The following is a 14,243-nucleotide window of genomic DNA, read 5'->3' on the forward strand; positions in this document are numbered from 1 at the left end:
GGTGACAAATATGTTGGAATATGTAATGCGAACAAGTAATGCCTATGATTGCATTTTTTTAAAACGTTATTAGTACAGTCGACGGCAAAGATAAGTTTACATAAGGTGCAAAAGTGTAAACATATCTTTGACGTCGACTGTACCTTACCTACCTATTAACGGATTAAGAAAATCAAAACAAGCAGTATAAAATCATGCACAACCACTTTTGATATAAGTAGTGGTCGTAGTGGACATTCTCTGCATGAATCCTAAACCTCTATTTTAATAGTAAGTAGTGTTTCTTTAAAATAAATTTCTCAAACTGTCTATTAATAAATTTCATATCTCATACTCCGAAGTGGTTTATTGTTTACCTATACATAGGTCATTAAGATATGTTTTGTAGGTAATAGACGAATATGAAACAAACAAAACAGGTGGCCTATCACATATACTTTTTAAAACTATACTTACATAGACAATGATTGGCGGGTAAACATTTACTTTCTTTTTAAATTTACTTATAAAAAAAATGATTTAATTTTAAAAACGGAGAAAAAATAGTTAAATCTACAGATCTTCCTCTATGAGCAATATTTGATGAAAGTGGGGGGTTATACTGTTCATCCTGTACCTGCTCCATTCTCTACGATCCAGGGGTAATATTTTATCGTGCATGGGCTAAGGACGATTTACGAACATTTTTTTTAACAACATTTTCATTTCATATCGAAACGTCCGAGTGCTCGACGCGGTACTATAGCTTGACCACAACCGCTGTGCCGCTCATAAGGTATGCGCGGGGAGGCGGGGTGCGGGCAGGGAAGATCACGGACACACAAGAGTCTGTCGTCGTGTCGACCCCCCCGTCTCGCCGCTCGCATACCTAAGGAGCGGCACAGCGGTTGTGGTCAAGCTATAGTATATGGCATGGGCACTCTATGTCAAAGTGACATGGCTTAAATTCGAATGAAGAAAATGCTCTTAGTTCGAATTAAGCCATGTCATTGACATAGAGTGCCCATGCCATATATATTAGTACCGGGTCGAGCACTCGGACCTTACTAATTAAAAAAAATTAAGTAAATTTAAAAATAAAGTACATATTGTTTTCCGGCCTATCATTGTCTATGTAAATATAGTTTAAAAAAGTAGGTATATGTGATAGGCCACCTCTTTGTTTCCTATTTGTCTATTGCAAAACTTATCTAGTGACCATATGCATATGATGCGGGTCGAAAGTAGGTACGTTTCAACCTTAGGACAGAATAATGTTTTATTCGGGATAGACCATAATTAAGAAACCATATACCGGCTCAAATCTTCCCAACAGCTCCAGAATACAATTTATTATCTATTATTTCGCAAATAAAATTACTGCCCAAATTATACAATTAAACGGTTAGGTACATCAAACTTTAACGTCATCGTAGTTTATTAAAATATGCTTGTATATGTATAAAATGTGCTTGTTCTCTGGGATGACAGCCACCTCCGCCATAATTATTTAATGTCGATCGATTCGTTGGTTTGCTTGTGCGATGTGCAAGTTGTGTTGAAATTTCTTAAAAATGTTTTTTAATCAACGTGTTGAAACTAGCATAACAGTACTGTAACATTTCAGCTACATACGCCGTAAAGGGAATAAAACCTTGCGTGTCCGCGCCATCATGCAGCGCCCACAAGCAGCGGCCTCGGCCCGCACCCTGCCCGAGGCCCGACGAGTGCTACAAAGCATGCATCAGAAAGAAGCAGAAATGCCCCAGTGCCATGGAAGTCGTCACTCGCCCAGGGTCTCGGTGCCGCTGTGATCTGGTGCAGGCCCGAAGCAGCAGATACTCGAGGAAGAGGGCAGGCAAGTCAAAATGCGAAATGCAGAAACATAGAACGCGGATCAAAAATGCTTATAAAAGGAGGTCGATGATATCTCGATGGCGCCCACAAGATAAAGGATGCTGCACGCGTAAGTGTCCTGGGTGTTGTCAAGGTTGTACGATTTTATGATTATGTTTAATAACTGTCGGTAAGGTATCCAATCAGGTTCTAATTTATCATTTATAGACAAATTTTTTGTTTGTAACTTCCAGCGATTTTTTTTATATACTTCATAAAAGGGTGGTCTATTTTTCTACCTACCTATGTTGTGACACTTTAAATTCAGAACAATTATACCTATAGGCCAGATTATTACGAGCCCTTCATTTACTAAACAACCAATAAAACTTAGTGGATTTAGTGCCGCTACTATCTACTATCAATCAAAGACAGGTATATAGGTTACTTCTTATCTTGCAAGCATATGCATTATGCAGCAGAAATAGCTAAGCGCATAGTATTTAAAATTATCTAGTCTTTTCACAAGAGAATAAAAACTACATTATTTTTATTATGCTATTCTACTTAACTATTTCTGCTGCTTTATGTACCTAGATACTTACATGCAAAAGAGAAGTTTTACTTCGGTGATAAATATTAATGTTTTCAAACGGCAGGAAATCTACTGATTAAGTACTTACTATGAGATGAACTCTATTACTCTGTTACGTATTTTTTTTTTGTATTATAGTATCTGTGACTGGTTGTAAAATAAGAAGAGATGGTGAGCGGTGTGTTATGTTTCTTAGAATTCACGAAGACGATCAATCCCTCATCTTTCTTCCTCTTGTTCACTCACTTTCGTACCAAAAAAAAACATGACACTGAAACGGCTGTTTTATTATAATATAATAGGGACAATCTGTTTTAAGGCTGCCTTACCACTCCAGGCGGAGATGAGAGGAGACGTTCGGAAATCAACCAATAGCATTAATTGGTTGTAATCCAGCGCAGCGGAGGAGAGATTTGGATTACAACCAATGCTAATATTTGTTGATTCCCGCATTGGCTGCATTCCCGAACGTCAAAGGCAGCCTCCCAAGAGCCCGGGGCGGCTTGACTAAGAACGATCCCCGATTATGAAGCCTGGTTCGTGAGACTCGTGAGTGGCTTTGGCAGCAATTAGGTAATATAAGTAGGTACTCGCCCTAACGGGAATATAGGTCAGAGTCGGAAACCGTTAGAGTTAGACCAAGCTTAGTTGGCAGCGATTTTGATAGCCCATAACTGTGCAAGTGTTATTTATTATGACGTTTAAATAACACTTGCACAGACTGGGCTATCAATATAGCTGCCAACTTATTATAGCTTGGTCTAACTACCAACTTTTAGTATGTTCTTGGGCATCGTATTGTCTATTGGGTCCCTAAAACTGCCGGAAGACAGCGGTACAGGCAATCTACTTCAGCGGAATGACGTCATCAAAATGACTCCCGACTCGTTGCGAACACTGGCATATTGCACCCAAGCCAGTGGGGCGACACTCCTTTCGGGCATTCTCGGCTCCGTTCGGCTCAGTATTGCTCCGAGCAAAGAGAATATATAGGATAGAGGGTACTGACTGCCATAGTAAATTTTGTAGTTACAGCATAGATATAACTAACTATATCAGTCTTTGCCAAACATCACAGTAAATTTACTGCCATCTATCGACACACGATTAAAACTAAAAATATCAAAAAATGTATATATGGATAAATGATTTTTTTATTTGTAATTATGATTTTTATATGATTTTGATTTTGACCCATGTTCTTACACTGATATGTGTTAAAATTGTTAAATAACAAACGAAACCGTCAACGCCATCTAAACGAGAATAGGCCAAAGGTATTAGTGGTAGCGCCATCTGTGCGAGAATCAAATTTTCTTGATTACCTTTTCCTTAGACATCAAATCAGGTTTTCCCAAGGTAACAATGTGGGGTTGCCAGAGAGCAAATTCCTCTGTCCCAATTTTTCTGTAAATAAGAACAAAAGAAACTACTCATCTCTTTTGGGTGCTAGTCATAGACATAGTATATACAAGTAATATAGTTATAGATGCACCACCGAGCGACCGGGGGTAAGAGAAAGAATATTCATACCTATATAATTTGGGCAGCATAGCAATTTTTCTCTTTCACTCTTATAAATTTCGGTATTTCGCCATCGCCTCCTACCTATGATGCCACCCGGTCGGTGATAAGGAAAGGACAAAGCATGGCATTATTTTCTCTTTCCTCTTATAGGAATCGCAATAAGACTATCTTTCTCTATCAATGAGTGTCAGGCCCTTGGTGCTAGTACTAGCGTAAGACAAAGACAGTATGATTGTCTATGTTTTATAATAAATGAGACACTCAAACTCCCTCACTTTGTTCTGATCAAGTCGATGCAAAGTTAGGCCTCATACGCACGAGCGCTTCAACGCGCGTTAAAGGCTGGCGTCCACTAGGCTCGCCGAGGCGAATCGCAATAATTCGCCTTCTATACATTTACTATGAAACTGCGTCTATTGACGAAGAGCCGCGGCGCGTCGAATCGAATTTACCATTCATAGTAAATGTATAGAAGGCGAATTATTGCGATTCGATAGTGGACGCCAGCCTTAAAAAAGCGTTTGAATGTTGAATGACAAAAATGGATAAAGTTAGACCACAGAACTAGGATGACGCGTAAGCATAAATTTTAGGTCTGTGAGTTAGACCAAGAAAAGTCTGCAGAGATTTTGACAGCACACGCAGTGCCATTGTTATATAAACGTGATAATTTCATAAAAGTTTGACGTTTTAAATAACGCACTGCGTGTGCTGTCAAAATCTCTGCAGACTTTCCTTGGTTTGACTCTATTAATAATAATTTTAAATAAGGTGTGTCTGTGAAGAAAAGAATAAATAAAATTATTTATTCTTTGCAGTTTTCTTGCGTAAATTGAGGCGTTGCATTATCTCTGTTTGATGTTGCCAGCAAGCAACCATATTGCCAGCTTTATTATATATCATTGTTAAAATCGATGCGAAACAAAATGTTTTTGATAACAACACAGAAAGTTACATAAACAAATGCTATTACGGAAATTCCAATATTTTTTACAGCTTAAAATACTATTATAAAAAATTTCCACCAAGTATCGATTATAGAATCGAAATACAAATCCTTCACATTGATATTTGCGGGCGGTGTAGGAGAGGGGCGAATGGGCGATTAATCAAGTCAAGTGAAGGGGGGAGGGAGAGAGTCAGAGAGATGTGTGAAAGAAAATGTAGTGGCTGCTCGTAGTTGCGGGGATGTAGATTTTATAAAAATATAGCGTTATAGTATTGACATAATTATCAATACACAAAAAGTGAATTATAGTGTAGCATTTCACAAATATATTTACAGCAAGTGTCCCTCTTTATATTAATATTTTCGTTGATTTTCTAATACGCTTTGCCCGGGTTATTGACGTTTCAATAGAGGTATCTACTTGGAAAATTAAGCTTCGAATGCTGTTTGTGTACAATATTTGTGGGCGTGTGAGAAGTCAATAAGAAAATCGGATACCGGAGAATTATAATTTACGTTGTGATTGATTAGAGTTTATTAATTTTAAGTGAATTTAGTGTTTCTGATGTGGCAAACCGGATTACCACAGTGATGTGGTGAAAATGTGACGCTGGTATAATTTAAGGTCAGTGTTAATTACGTTAAATCTTGCGGAAAACGATATATGCAATATAAGCATATGCACTTTTAGCTTTATATTTTTAGAGGTTAAAAATGTCAATTTACATGAACTTCTCTTTAATATGTTATGGAAATATATATACAATATTCAATGCAGATTAGTAATCTGTGTCTTTATCTAGCCACCTAGAAAAAAGTTATATATTTGGAGACAGCAAAGCTACCTACCTACAGGTATGAGTGATAAGGTTTTATTACACATTTAATTGTTTACTAGCCCAGTTATTGGGTTGGTGGTACTTTATTAATGTTGTAGACACAGGAACTCTTAAAAACCACGTCTTACCTATTTAGGGCCTCCATACTGGTTTTCCCTAGTTGTCCAACTTAAGAGCCCGTCCGGGAAGCATCTGGGCAGGGATTTAAAAAGATTCAAACTAAATAAGTTTTTGGCAAAATTTTCATTTTTGGTACAAGCTTTTATCACTGTACTTTTCTTTCCACCGGCAACTAATACTCATCGAGACAATTCTAACAACCTCAAACACAATTACGTTGCATAGTTTTATCAGTCCCTATGGCCACCTCCTTTCTCCATCATCAGATCAGCTCGATGGTACCATAATATTGCATTGTCACCCAACTTATATGTATGCAAATTTTCAGCTTAATCGGAAACCGGGAAGTGGGTCAAATGTAACTTGCAAGATTTGACCCGTACAAACAAAGTTACATTGTACATACATACTTACATAGGTCAGTGAACGTAAATATACATGGGTTGGACTAAAGCAAAGGGGGTGCAGACACTTAGACTTTTTTTTGCATCGGAGTGATGTTATTATGACACCTATTTTTTATTGTGTTATCGTAGAGAATACGCTAAAATAAGCATGTTTTGTAGGAAAAACTTTTCTCTAAAATCAAAAATTGCCGAGATATTTGACCCGCAAGTTGAAACCACTACTTGACAAATTAAAATCAATCATTTGGAACAGTAAATTTAAGTAACAGAGACAAGATAGGTGCGATGACGAGCGAAGCGAGGAGGTGTGTGTTAGGTTGACCGCGATGATCGCCAGAACAGACATGTTATTGTACCTACTAAAAAAAATCTGTCTTTTTTTGCACCCCCTTTGCTTTAGGCCAACCCACTATTGTATACAGCTAAGTGTAGATGAAATGCATATAATGTCAATAACTACCAATCAGCGACATTAATCCGCTAATAACCTTCTTGCTGTACATACTGGCAGCTAAGACTTTGCGGTTCATAACATGTTCATAAGTATTTATTTTGATTAAAATATGACTTGGACAGGGATAGGTTTATGCCATAAAGAACCAGTCAAATAATCCATGTATAAGAATATAATTATAAACTGAAATAATAACTGTAATATTTTCATAGAAAATAAATTAATTTGTTCTTAGAAGAATATAATTGTGCAGATTAAAAGATAACTAGTTAACATGTTGTTATGGAATGGCAAACTATCCCAACATAAGTAAATATTAAATATTCATTGTTGTGTAAAAACATTTTCCGCTATAATAAGTATTTTTTATGGCTAGATTTTATAAATCTGTATAGTAGTGACATTCAGGTACAGCCAGCAAAATTTACAAGGGTACATGAATCGGGTCAAAAATATTTGAACAGGCGGACTCACAATTAAGGCTCATCCCCACTTTCAGCTGCAACGGAAATATTTTCGTTGGAAATGGTGACCTCTGCGTGCACTGTGTAAATGCAAGACGGAGGAAAGATTTCTGGACAACTATAAGTGAAAATGCAGTGAAGAAAGATTCTACAAAAAGTTTGCCATACAGGGATATATATATAATATGTATGTATGTATGTGTATGTATGATTGGGATATGTATATAAAATAATAAATAATAAAATAGCCTTTATTTGCTGAACAAGGAATAGTTGCACATTATCTCTATTATCTCCCATCTTTTGAATTCCCTGCCTGCTTGCCCTTCGGCAAAGGCCTCCTCCAACCTTCTCCACTCTCTCCGGTCCGTTGCCACTCTGCTCCAGGTACGGCGAGCTACCTGCGCGATGTCGTCGCCCCATCTCATTATAGGTTTCTTCGCCTTTCTTTTACCTTCTCTTGGGTACCATTGGGTGACTCGCTTGCTCCATTTGTCTGTGCCTCGGATGATATGGCCAGCCCACCCTTCTATACATAGGGATATGTATAGAAGGTGGATTCAAATCAAACATTTTAAGATAATGTGTGTATTTGTGAAATTTATTAAGCTGCGTGAACCCTTTTTTTGACAAGTGGAAATCTTCATCTTTGAAATGAATAGAGCATATTCTAGATCACCTGCCAGGCATCCAATCAGTTTCTTGTCTCTCTAATTGAACAGCTTTTTTCCATAGTTCTCTGCGAATAAGATCTTGTGGGAATCTGAATGGAAAGAATAACAAATACTACAATGTAAAATGACAATACCAAATTTGATTGTTTATTTGAAATAACTAGGTAGTTTTTTATAGCTCCATCCCATGAAAGAGAAAAGAAAAATACAAATCTGTAAGAAGGAATTTATTACAATATAGAAAATATCTAAATCAAATATAAGTTAATAAAATAGTCTGCTTCATTTGGCATAATATCATTCCTATTATTCTCGTAATCTAAAAAGTCTTATGTTGTTATGAAAGTCATATGCAGTTACGACGTTTTAGCTTAGCACGGTACTCACGGTAGTATTGAAAACATGTCGGCATATTTATTTAAAATTTTACTGAAGTTATCTGTTTACTTACACGTGAAAAGTGCTTCCACTGTCCTTGGTATGAACAAAATAACTTCTGCACCACTTCACGACCCATGAAGACATTTTTAATTATAAACAAACGTTGTTTTTATAAACTGATTTAGCCATCCGTCACTAAGGTTGTCAATTGGATAGTTTGTAAGTACCACCCACCTTAGGGTAGCTTATTGGGCTACAATTGAGCGGGCAGAATGTTTCCATGTATATTTACGTTCAATGTTGTTTACATTTTTGTCTTATTACAAAGGAGTAAGAGTAAGATGCAAAAGGGTAAACATGTTTTTGATGTTGACTGTGCATCAAAAGTCAAACATTGTTAAACTAATTATCTAAATTCTAATGCAACAAAATAAAAAAAACCGGCCAAGTGCGAGTCGGACTCGCGCACCGAGGGTTCTGTACATTACACAATTTAAACAATGTATTTTTTATGTGAAACGTGAGTGCAAGGCAAATTGCGGTTTACGATTTATGACATATTAAAAAAAAACTACTTACTAGATCTCGTTCAAACCAATTTTCGGTGGAAGTTTGCATTGTAATGTATATTATATATTTTTTCAGTTTTATCTTTCTCTTATTTTAGAAGTTACAGGGGGACACACACACACACACACACACACACACACACATTTTACCACTTTGGAAGTGTCTCTCTCGCAAACTATTCAGTTTAGAAAAAAAAATATATTAGAAACCTCAATATCATTTTTGAAGACCTATCCATAGATATAGATACCCCACACGTATGGGTCTGATGAAAAAAAAATGAGTTTCAGTTCCAAGCATGGGGAACCCCCAGAATTTATTGTTTTTTTTGCTATTTTTGTATGAAAATCTTAATGCGGTTCACAGAATACATCTACTTACCAAGTTTCAACAGTATAGTTCTTATAGTTTCAGAGAAAAGTGGCTGTAACATACAGACGGACAGACAGACAGACATGAGGAATCTATAAGGGTTCCGTTTTTTGCCATTTGACTACGGAACCCTAAAAACCAACAATAACGACGTCGCACGCAATACAAAGGTAATCTCTATTTTCGTTAATTCCCCACCCCTAAGCGCGCATACAATTTAAGTGTCACGCCTATAAATATCGTTGCATTGCATGGGTCCACTAGGGTAAACGTTAGTAGGGTTACCACCCGTAGGCACTACAGACAGAGTTGTGTCTCGGCTCGCGTGAGAGGGGCCCGTGACGTGTCTAAGTGTAGGGCTGGGGAAGCCGCCCCTTCAATGGCCCTCGAGCGATCCACTAGTAGCCTCGTTAGCTTACTCAGCATCGAGCTTCGGTAATGTTGACGACCACTAAAAAGTTAGTTCTATTCTACAGTTCTACAGTTAGTTCTAGCACGTTCTAGTTAGTTGTATAGTGGCTACTCCGCACTTGTTCTATGGAACTGTAAAATTAACGTAGTACGAATAGTCGCATCTCCAAGGTCTGAATAATCAGCTGATCATTTTAGTGATTTGTTCAATTTTGTTGTTATAAATACTTAATTAAATTAAAACGTGCACTAATTACTAATTGCAAATTTACAATTTATCTTATTTTTTTTATCTAAGTACCTAGGATATCATGTAACATCAGCAAAAGAGGTAATAATTAAATAAATGAACTGTTCTCGTTGATCATATTCCGTTTCACTTATTCTGGTGTTTATCTAAGTATGTCATTTAATAAAGCCTAACAAGTTGAATTTAGGCAAATTGGCATTTCGCTGGGCTTTCGCTATGAGCTGCAAGCTATGTATTATTGTCATAGAGCTGGCCTGATGATGCTGTTAAAGCTGAATTGTGACTCCAGGAATTCCGTAATAAACCAATGGCACCCAATGATGCATTCACACTTGGTCGTTCGCCGGATCCATATAATGCCCGTTCGCATCGTCTGGATAAATTATCTATGATCAAGATTGAGGAGTAAAGAGAAATACGTCGGTTATAAACCTTATCTCATATAAAAGGTAATAAAAATGCTAAATCTGTTAGCAAATAATTTGCTAACCTTACTTTTCGTACAAAATGAACTCTTCTAGCGAGTTGTTGGCAGCAAAAATGTTAATATGCACTTTTTCAACTTACCTTGTGTGAAATTGCTTGGCGCCAATGGCCGAAAACTGCTGAATTGATAAAGGTAACCTATATCTTCGAGCGTCATACGATCTGCTTGAACAATACCGATGACTACAGATTTTTGTAGGTAGTTCAATACTCGAATAATACAGCCTGTTTGTAAACTGGGTAATCTAATGGGCTCCACAGACGTGCTGGATATTGCATGTGATTTTTGATCATTGGGGCATTTGATCGTTCAATTAAATCCATTGCACCTCACAGCCGGCCTCACCTGTAGCCGGCAATGTACCCATCGATGCGATATCGGTGAGGTTTAAAGAGAGTCCATAAGAGTTGCGACTTAAAAAAAAAACATTAATCTGTTTATTTCATTAAAAAGACATGCAATATTTACAGAACTTATATTAACAACGTACAAGCTAGTATTGTAGGAATCACGTGTTCACTTATAATTTTCCGATCAAATGTCTAGTGCCATTTGAATGACGAACCTTATTCGAGAAGCCGAAAAAAACCAAACCGAATCATCTACAATAGGCGTGTCTTGCTCGTGTACTACCCACGCAAATTAAATATCATTATATCCATATTCTATTCTAACAAATTTACAAGGTAAAGTATACCTATACTTATGATATGTCTATATTTTGTGGTCAACCAAGTAGTCCAGCAGAGGCCCTTTATATTGAGATTTATAATATTTAATTTATAGTGCGGATACTGCAGATAGGTAACCTGAAGCTACTTATTACGACGTAACAAATCATGAGGACTACATACTTATTTAAAATAATACCTAGACGTACATTCCATTCCATCACATCTCGCAAAAGTGTACCTACAAGTGTTTTGATTATATGAATGGCTACAATAAGGCTAAGTACATTTTTGAAAAAAAAAACCTTTAATCGAGTTAACTCGGTCACGCAGTCTCAGTACCTCGGTATTATGAAAACGAGTCACTCTATGCAATTTTTTTCTTCGGTTTTTATTATTGAAAAGTGTCAATGTGTACAGTAAATAAATATATATACATTTCCAGTTTCAAAAATATGTGTATGCTCTTACACCTTAGATAATAAAGTCGTGTTCACATTTTTGAACCATTTGTCTGGATCGATATTTTTGCCTTCGACTGTACCTACAGGTGGGTAGGCAAAGTCTAGATTATTTATTAGTTTCCACTAGGTATATCTTGTCAGATAACCTTGCGATTGAGGTTGTAACGGGTATATGTAATCACTGAATTGTTTTAGCGCTTACTGAGAATATCGCCAACAGAAAACCATTGTAATTGACAGCTGACACAACCTTTCAGTACTTCAATAGAACTGCTGGTGGTAGTGGGACTCATTTCCAGCATACATGTTCCCTGTAGGCTATAACTATTTTTATTAAGAGAGAACAGGCAGTAAGCAATGTATTGTAAGATTTGCCACATCTCGACCACATCGTCAGGCAAGATTATGGTAAAAGTGGTCATGTTTTAACTCAAGGAAACATTTATACTGGTTCACAAAGCGATACACTCAACAAGCGTCGGCAACAATGCCGTGCAGAGTGGTTAGTCGCTGTGGCAATGCCGCGACACTGGTAACACGAGCTAGTTGTTCCAGATGGGCGAACGCGCGCGGCGAGCGGGCGGCGCGCCCGCGTCGGGTGACACGGCGCTTGCATCCAACGAGCTCCCTGTTGACCGGTGAGTACCAACGAAACACGAGGTTCAGTGAAACTACAGCCAAAAGGCTTATATAAAGAAAACAACAGGCTTTACTTTATATTAGGAGGCAATGCAATGTATGGATGGTACCATCGAAGATGGAAGATGGCCGTAACGATTGCATTTTGTTATTCTTGAAATTGCCCCGATAGTTATTGACTGCAAGGAAATTCGATATTTTAACCCCGAATTGCATGATGTATATTTTTGAAAAAAATCCCCACTTTACTTGTTGATTTTACTTTTGATTTGATTTGCTCCATCTTGAGTTGATCTAATAGCATATTCTTGTTTGTAGAATATGTTTGAAGAACAATGCATGCGTGTAAAACTGCACAATATCGTCATGATCAAAAAATAAACATCTAAAGAGACGAGCACGAACTAAACATTAGAAATGCAATAAATAACGTTGATTCGATGCTTATTACAAGGCTGTTTTTATTGACATTGATAATATTTCGAAAATCGTTCATCTTTCCATGATTTGGAATACTTACCAAAAATTTGACATCGCTGGAGAAGGCAGAGTTGCGAGCGATTTCGCGAACTCCGATGACTCCGATGAGCAGTTTTTTTATTTTTATTGAACGCATGATCATGATCGCAAGTTTACCTAAATCGCAATGAATCCTATGCCAACATTATTTATGGAGTGCAATCGAGCGGGTAGCCGTCTGAGTCCACGCAGTACCGGTAGTCGCCGATGTTCTGCTGCGTCCTGTAGTTGCCGTTACTCTCGCACGTCTCCGCCACCGCCATCCCTGCGCCCGGGAAATATATGGACGTGTCGCGAGCACAATCTGAAATTGAAACATGTATGCGATCAAGTTTGATTACTAAGAAACTTCGTACGTTCGGGATGATACACCTACATATAATCCTAAATTCTTGATGTTATTTAATTACATAAAAGGCGGTAAATCAGGCACCTAATTAGATAGTGCACTTACTTATATTTTTTGGCCTTAATATGCTAAATGAGCTTAACCCTTTACCAGGCTAAGGGATATATATTTCCCACATACGGCACTTCAAACATGTGTCCTATTTTCGATAAGTAAGACTGACATTCGATTGTCATTTTTGAAATGTCATCCTGGTAAAGGGTTAACTATGAAATAGCAAAAAATACAGTTCCACGCAAAGCGTCAAAGGCCTAAAAATATTTTTTAAATATAATATTAATAAATCATGTCAATTCCTTCCTTCCTTTCTTACCTTAGCCGATTAGAAATAATGTTGTCGCGTGCTACCACTAGCACGCGTGCCATTGTTGGTTTGCCATCAAGCCTTTACTGACCTACATATATAATTCAAAAAATATTTGTATAGTAGCCATCATATATCGTACCGGCCAAGGTGCTCAAAAATATCTCAACATTAACTTAAACGTTTTGATAATAATAATTGTTAAAATGTTTTTACACCTGACGGCCGGATTATATATTAAAAAAATATAATAATAAATAAATATTTGGGGACAATCTTACACAGATCGACCTAGCCCCACACTAAGCAAAGCTTGTACTGTGGGTACTAGGCGACGATATACATACTTATATACATAAATACATACTTATATACATAGAAACTACCCATGAATCACGAAAAAATATCCGTGCTCATCACACAAATAAATAATCGAGAATCGAACCCGGGACCATCGGCTTCCCAGGCAGCCTGACGGCGATATCTGACGGCGACTTGACTAATATAATTATGTTTGAATGCACCTAATCTTACCACTTTAATACTAGAGCATTTTATAGTTGATCGTGCATTTGGCGTTACATATGTGGCTGTTGAGTGAGACCATAGAGTAACTTATACTAGACTAGAGCGGTACTGTCATAGTAAATTTTGTAACCCCAGTAAATTCACTGCCATCTGTCGACACACTTTAAAACTAAAAATGAAGATTTATAAAAATACGATAAAATGTATTTAAATATGGATAAATGATTTTTTTTATTTGCATTAATTATTTTTATGATTTTGACCCATGTTCTTTCACTGATATGCGTTTAAATTGTTAAATAACAAACGAAACCGTCAACGCCATCTATACGACAGTAAGCTAAAGCTAGTAGCGCCCTCTGAACGAGAATCAAATTTTCTTGATTTTCGAGGC

Source organism: Cydia strobilella, chromosome 11, assembly GCF_947568885.1.
Source record: "Cydia strobilella chromosome 11, ilCydStro3.1, whole genome shotgun sequence".
NCBI classification, from domain to species: domain Eukaryota; kingdom Metazoa; phylum Arthropoda; class Insecta; order Lepidoptera; family Tortricidae; genus Cydia; species Cydia strobilella.